Source organism: Mandrillus leucophaeus, unplaced genomic scaffold (genome assembly GCF_000951045.1).
Source record: "Mandrillus leucophaeus isolate KB7577 unplaced genomic scaffold, Mleu.le_1.0 Scaffold1034, whole genome shotgun sequence".
NCBI lineage: Eukaryota > Metazoa > Chordata > Mammalia > Primates > Cercopithecidae > Mandrillus > Mandrillus leucophaeus.
In genome coordinates this window covers 486,010-493,960 of record NW_012098477.1, presented here as the reverse complement: position 1 = coordinate 493,960, position 7,951 = coordinate 486,010, and the positions used below count along the sequence as shown (strand labels likewise).

The 7,951-nt window shown below is 36.1% G+C and overlaps 1 pseudogene; it reads right to left on the bottom strand.

Moving 5' to 3' along the window:
- Window positions 1-6,403: 6,403 nt before the first annotated feature.
- LOC105538861 lies at window positions 6,404-7,322 on the bottom strand (annotated as a pseudogene).
- Between the last annotated feature and the right edge of the window lie 629 nt (window positions 7,323-7,951).

Here is a 7,951-nt window from a genome sequence, read left to right as displayed (position 1 = left end):
GCAGGTTGCTCCCAGCACAGGTGCAAGATTGTCTTCCAAGTGGCTGGTTGTGGGCAGGTGGGTAGCTGCAACTGTGCTTAGAGCCAAAATTGACCAGAATGAACTGTAGTTCATACCTTCCTCTGGATGTTGCAAGCCTTTAATAGACTCCATAACTCCCAAATATTTACATCAGATAGATTCTGCCAGCATAGTTATTTTCTAGGTGGGAAAACAGATTCCTAGTGCTCCCTACTCTGCCATCTTCCCCTCACATGGTCTCTGCTAATGTATTTTTTTATTTGTAAAATTTCTTTTTCTTCTCAGACCTTGGCTTTTATATAATATTCTGCTTTATTTCACCATTATCTTGTCTTATCCTTCTAAAAATGTTAAATACTTATCTTTCAAAAGACTTCATACCCTGCTTCTCCCATGTTTCTTTGTTATTTGTTTATTATATTGATTTTTTATGTTAATGTCTTTCTTTAAATCATGGTGATCCTTTCAAGTCCATTCATAACTACAGTGATGTACTAACAAACTGTTAGAAAGCTCTGTGTGCAAGTGTATGTGTGTGTGTGGTGGGGTGGGATATGCAGACTGCTGGGCTTTATTTACTAGTGTGATAAAACTGGGTAATGTGATATAGCTAGTTTTATTAGGGTAAGGTTACTTTTTCAAAATAGGACATTGAAGTGTCTAGTTTTGTAAGTCTTTGCCCTTGAAATGCTCATTTCTACAGGGCAAAATCCTTCACTTTCCTGATTGATAGCTATAACCCTTATTGTTGGTATCTTGTGAGGTTTGCTGATGTTCTTTTACCTCTCCTACACTTTTTAAAAAATTATTATTATATAGCACCCTCTGCTTCACTTCATCTCTGCAAGTCTTTCTGGAAAGTAACTCTCCAGCCTTCTGCTGAGGTTGGGGTGAGGCTCTGATTGTGCAACATGTCATAAAAACTTTCAAGCAACTCTAGTTTGTTAGACCAATTGCACAGCATTATGTTCAGAGATACTTACTACTTTCAGCTTTTGAATACTTCTGGCATTCTGGGTGATAAATTGGCATTTTTGTTGTTTTCTCTGCCTCAGGCTTTAATCTGCATTCTCCTATGTGCTGAGGCAATAACGGTTTATTAATGGGCTTTCCAGATTCCAAAATTTTGTTGAAGCTCTATTTGCTTTCATCTTCTACTCTCTTTTGCTATGGATGTGAGTCTATTTTCCTTCTTAACTCAAATTTAATAGGGTTTTTAAGAAAAAGAAGCAAATAATTGGCATGTAACATCTGTATTTAATCAGAATTCTATCTACTTTTAAATTATATTGAACATAATTTCTAAAACTTTGTTTGTTTTAAATAATGGTGGGTATTTTCCAGTATGTGAAGCTTTAAATGATAGATGAGAGATTTGAGTTTACTTTTCTTATAACAAACACATTTATAAAAAACAAAATATTAATACTTTTTAGTTCAATACTTCTAGTATCTAGTTGTTTTCTCCTGTATTTTTGTCCTGTTCTTTATCCCCTACATCTTTGTTATTGCCAAACTCTTGTGCCCTGCCCTGCCTCTCTCTCCAAGCGCAGTTCTCAACTGGAAACCACCAACACTGTCTATTTCTGCTTGTCTGGGAGCAAGAAGTGATGGGGAGGACTACTTTCTCTGGGCTAATATCCCCTGTTAATTTCCCCTGGAGACCTAAATTATTTTTATTTTTCTTCACCTCAGGATATGAAATAACTTTTGCGTTGCCCTCAACTTTTGTTACGGGACTCTATTTTTAACTCTCATATACTTCTGAGATGGCTCATCAATCTAACTGCATTGTTTCGAGTCTTCCTTTCATTCCTCATAGTTGCTGGTTCATTAGAAATTCCATTTTTGTTTTTAAGCACTAGTCAAAATCCTACTTAAATCTTTCCTATCACTTCTAGGATTTGGTAGGGGCAGAGCTGGGGAGTATAGAGAGAATAAATGATACCTATACTCAGTGTGCCATAGTAAACATTCAAAGCCCAGAGGTTCCATTTTCTTCCTTACAGTTGTCTGAATTTTTTCACAGAGAAGGTACAGCTTTTGAATCAGAAAAATACTGATTAATGTACCATCATTTCAGAATAGAAGAATAAAAAGAAGAGGAGGCCTACTTCTCAGATGCTTTGCTACCATTTCAGCCAACTCAGTGAATCACTCACTTGGAGTATTCTCTTATGGTGTCCATATTCTTTGCTTTTCTTGAATGTAGTGGATCATACAAGGGATACATCAGTGTAATTTGCTTTTGGTATTTAGACAAAATCTGCTATTTGTTTGCTACGTTGGCTTCACCCTTTAAACTCAATAGCTGAAAACCTTCTTCTGTGGCATTTTTTGGGCATTCCTAAATATTTAGATGAAAAAAAGATCACATGATACCACAGGTTATTAGCTCTAATCAGTCTAACAGCATCAGTAATCTGAATAAAGAGAGTCATTTGGATTTTTAAAAATTTGAAAATGCATTGTCAAATATAGTCATTCTCTCACTTAGAGTTAGCTTTATATGCTTTATTTGTTGAAATTCTATCAGTCAATTAAAATATACATTATATTTATTATTGAAAGAGCAAAATGCAATAATAAATCTATGATATTTGTGAGAGTTGTTAATTTTCTGGACAAACAAGGGTTTTATGTAGTAAAATAAATGAGAAAAGAAATGAATATTTCACATAAATATAAGAGATGGTGTGTTGGTTATTAGATAGCTTTAGAAAGCATATTATGGCCTTGTAGAGTCAGTAAGTATTTATAAAATTAAAATCATTTGGCAATATTGAGCTACTTTTAAGCACTCTATTAATTTTTAGCTTCTTAATTCCACTTAAGCAGTGAATTTTTTGAACTTTTCTAGATGAATTTACAGCAGAATTCTAATTTGCCACCAAAATCATAAAAGATAATATCCAGGATCAATTATTTTTAATCTATATTTAACAAAAAATATGAAGAAAAAAGTTAGAGAAAAATAAGGTATTTTCCCCCCAAGATATCTTGTTGCTCCACCAATCTCAGTTTCTCAGTTGAAAAGTGAACATGTACCCAGTATCATATGTGTTTTAATGACTGCTAGAAGACTCTAGAAGCTGACAATGAAGACAAAATGTTCTTCCTCTAAGAATTCAAATGTTTAAACTCAATTACTAAATGTTTAATAATTAAATTTCATTGTTTTAAAACGAGATTTCAATTTTATTTTAGTAACACAGGAAAACAGTCTGTTGATATTGGGCTTCAGCTCTGACTTCAGCTGAACACAGATTTTTAACTCTCAAGCATTGAGCATTTGGTCAAAATGTATATTAGATGCACTTCTATTCATTAACATTATTACAAAACTAAAAAGAATTGAACAGAATAGACTAGAATGAGAAACATCAAAATGCATTGCATGCAGTAAGGCTAAGTACTGTTTTGTGACTGTTGCATTTTAGTTTGTGTATGTGTGTATAACACACATACTGGGTTATGTGATAACATGCATTTTTGTACTGAGGGCCACGGATCATGGGAAAGAGATTAACATTCGCTGATCTAGTAGGGAAAAAAAAAAGATGCTCAATTTGGAGCGGGAGGCTAGGCATTAACTTCTGGAATGGCTAATAAAAGAAAATAATGCAAAATTTTGGAAATGTTCTTTTGTAAGGAACCAAAATAATATGACCTGCAGACTTAATGAAAGATGCAATAGCAATTAGAAGTTAAAAGTAGGTGGGAGGAAGGTAGGAGTCAAAATTACTTAGTAAAATAATATAAAATGGCCAAGAAAAATCAGAGAGGTAAACATATATGGACTATGTTAACTAATAGCAGTGATGATAATGATAATAATACATAATATTTCTTAACACTTTTTCCAGTTATCACAGCAATTTCTACTGTGGTTATTCTAGTGTATTTGATTCTTACAATAACCTGACAGAAAAAAGCAGAGTAACAACTGGTAACTCCATTTTGCAGATAAGGAAAGATTCACTTTTTGGGGAGTGTAGCTGTTTTACTCTAACAAGAATAAAGAATATCTGACCCTGCTTAATAATATTTTTATACTTATTATTTCATGCATTTGACAATAAATTTTGAATATAAGTTTTATAGGTGAGAAAACTGAAGCTGAAAGAAATTAAATAGTTAATTCAAATATTTACGGTATATAAAATTAGAGCCAGGCCTGAAAATAGAGTATTTTTCTTCAAATGGTTATGTTCTTTCCACTTCATTCTGCTGATCTCTCAAGACTTCTGCCTAATATTTTAAGTAACTAAGTTTGCAAATATAGATTATCTATTACTGAGAAGGCTGACGGTATAAGGCAGTATTTTTGAGACTACAATTTGAAATAAAAATAAGATATTTGTATTTACTGAGTAAAAGTAAAAGTGACCATTGGCAATTACAGGGTAACTTCATTTTGGATTATCTTGCATTTCACCATAAATTTCCTCAAAAATGTAGTTGAATCTTTGTAAGACTAAACCATAATGGGCTATTTGAGAAATTAATATATTTGAATACAGCCCTAACTTTTGAAATTAACATAAAGGAGAATGTGTCCTATGAAAAACTCACCACTTGGTACAAGTGAAACACTAAACAGCAGGTGTAACTGTCCACCCAGGTAAGACTTCACCCAGTTACAACATCACACACTACCCATTTCATGCTTTCATTCATAAAGACATTATGGGAAATGTTCATTATGGTCATTTATATCAATATGTGTTTGGAGGTTGTGATGTGAAGGAGTAAAAGGAGTGCTTTTGTTTCTTTGTGGGTATCTCATCAGAGGGTTCATAAAAATAGGGGTGTTCAGGTTGTTATTTCAAAGTGAGCCAGAGAACACTCTGATGAGTGGGCAGTGAGGGCATCAGTAAGAGATTTTCATTAACAATAAGCTGTATTAAGGCATGAGAATAAAATGGGAAACCATCAGTCATTAGGTATTGTTGGATTGTGCGCTATGTGGATGTGGATGACAGACTGTAGGGAAAGGAGCTGATGGAAGTGGAGATGACTGGTGAAGCATGGTGTATTAGTTCACATCCTAGAGGATTTTAAATGGTAGGATTGATGATTTGATGAGTCTTTTTCTTTTGTTGAATTATTGAGCTGCCAGATGGCTACATTCTCCTTACCCATTTAATCCTCTGAAATCTCTCATTCCATTAATCCATGATCTATGCTCTAGATTCCCTCTTTGACTCTCATCCACTAGTTGCTTCTTTCTGTTCTGTAAGGATTTCTAAAGGCAAATTTTAATTTCTTTACCCTGGGTTCAGACACTCACATACAATATCACCAACAACCTTTGTATATTCTCATAAAATAAATGGCAATATGATTACTTGGTGCTACCTCTTTTACTCTATCACCAAGGGGTTTTAGTTACTTTCCAAAAATATTTCTAAAACAGGATCCTGAAAACTTAGATATCCATTTTCTCATATGGTCAACTTGGAACTTATATAAAAAAGACCCAGACTTCAAAGGCTGATGAATTTTATAGATGCTTATTATCTCTGATACTCATTTTATTTATAGTGACTAGTCAATTTAAAAAACCTTAAATTTCCCATAAAGAAATTTGTTCAATTAGGTGTTAAATCTACTTAGCTCTAAATGGGTAAGGTGAAACACCACATCCAAAAAGCAGTGTTATAGAATATATTTAAAACTTGAACCGGCCGGTCACGGTGGCTCACGCCTGTAATCCCAGCACTTTGGGAGGCTGAGGCAGGCAGATCATGAGGTCAGGAGATCGAGACCATCCTGGCTAACACAGTGAAACCCTGTCTCTACTAAAAATATATATAAAAAAAAAATTAGCCAGGCGTGGTAGTGGGCTCCTGTAGTCCCAGCTACTTGGGAGGCCGAAGCAGGAGAATGGCCTGAACCCAGGAGTCGGAGCTTCCAGTGAGCCGAGATGGCGAGTGCCACTGCATTCCAGCCTGGGCGACAGAGCTAGAGAGCGAGACTCTGTCTCAGAAAAACAAACAAACAAAAAACAGCAAAAAACAACAACAAAAAAAACTTGAACCTTGCCCTAGAGCAGCCTCGCCTCATTAACTCTGTCTGCTCTCCTGATTTCCTTCTGTCCCATGCTGCCCACACAACCCTTCTACTTTCCAACACCACTGAGTTCTTTCTTCTGCGTTTGTACCCTACAATATCCCTGTTCTCTTATGAGATGGAGACCTGCCGTGCTTTGGAGAACCTTCCCCCTTCTCAAGTGGCTGAATCCTTTTGTTTTCTCCTCCTCTTGCCCAACCACTGCTTGACAGGCTTCAAATTTTTAACTCTATTGACCGTGCACACTGTTCCACTTTTTCTTCTCTAAAAAATCTTCTAAGACTCTATTTGAAATGGGCCTATTCTGTTAGGAGAGTTTTTGACCTAGTGCTCTGCACAGAGCGTCTTTGACCTCTTTGTTCCTCAGAGTGTACACCACAGGGTTCAGTAGGGGGGTAATGACAGTGTAGGCCACTGATATCAGCTGATCCTGATCTCTGGTGTTTTATGAGTTGAGCTTGAAGTAGGCAATGGAGGCACAGCTGTAGTGGACAATAACTACAGTAATATGAGAAGCACAGGTGGCAAAGTCCTTTTTCCTGCCTTCAGCAGATGCAGTCTTGAGGATGGTAGAAATCATGAGGATGTAAGAGATGAAAACCAAGCCCTTGGGAATCAGGATCACCAGCACACTGATGGTCATAGTCAGGATTTCATTGACTGTGGTGTCAATGCAGGAGAGCTTCATCACAGGAGCACCTTTGGAATACAGAAAGGCAGCCTGAATACAGCTGACAGGTGTGTCATTGCTACAATTAGGCCAATGCTGCAGGCCTCCCACACCAGCTGCATACACACACTCTTGCTCGTGACGACTGAGTACCTCAAGGGGTTGCAGATGGCCACATAGCGGTCATACCCCATTGCTGTGAGCAGGAAGCAGTTGTTGATAGCCAAAGTAAGAAGAAAAACATTTGAGTGGCACAACCTGCCAAGGAAATGGGCTGACTCAGGCCTATGGGATTAAAGAGCATCCTTGGTATAATGACAAGGGTGTAGACAGTCTCTGGACCTGACAGCATGCTGAGGAAGAAGTACATAGGGGTGTGGAGGTGACGATCAATACTAATGATACTCACAATAATAACATTGCCTGCCAGGGTGAATATGTACAATGTAAGAAACACAACAAAGAGGGTGAGCTTGTGCTCACGGAAGCTGGAGAAACCTTGAAAAATAAACACCCTCACCAAAGAGTGATTCTCTTTCTTCATTAAATCACACATGATAGCTAAGAAAGAAAAAAATACTGTAAGGAAACTAGATGGATGATTTCTGTCAAATAATAGACTGGGAAAATTCCTGTGATTAATACACCTTAGGTCTCTGCTTTTTTATATTGACATTCATACTTATTTCTTTTAGGAGTAGAGAGTGGAGAAACGTTCTTTCCTCATTCAGAAGAAAGTACAAGGCTTTAAAAGTCAAATGTTGCAAACTAATTTCCTAGTTCTAGTATATGCTAACTTATCTTGGGCAAGGACTTATTTATAAGACCAGTTTTCTCATCTTTTGGATGTAAGAGATCATACAACATCATAGAATTGTTGATGGAAAAATCATATACTAATTATAATACTCATATTTGAATTTTAAAAACAACATTGAATAAATGTGAGTTCAGTGGTATCATGCAGAACTCCAAGCTCCACAAACTACCCGATAATTTTTGAGCCTCTAAAGTTTGAATAGAGCCTGTGTTACTATAATTTCCATACTGCATTTTCATTCCATTATTTTGACTCTGATTATATTGCTCCTCTCAACTCTGTTCTATGCTCTTCTTCCCTAGACACCACTCATTTTTCAAAGCCAAATAAAACCCATGTCCTCTAGAAAAATCTTTTTCTCCTTG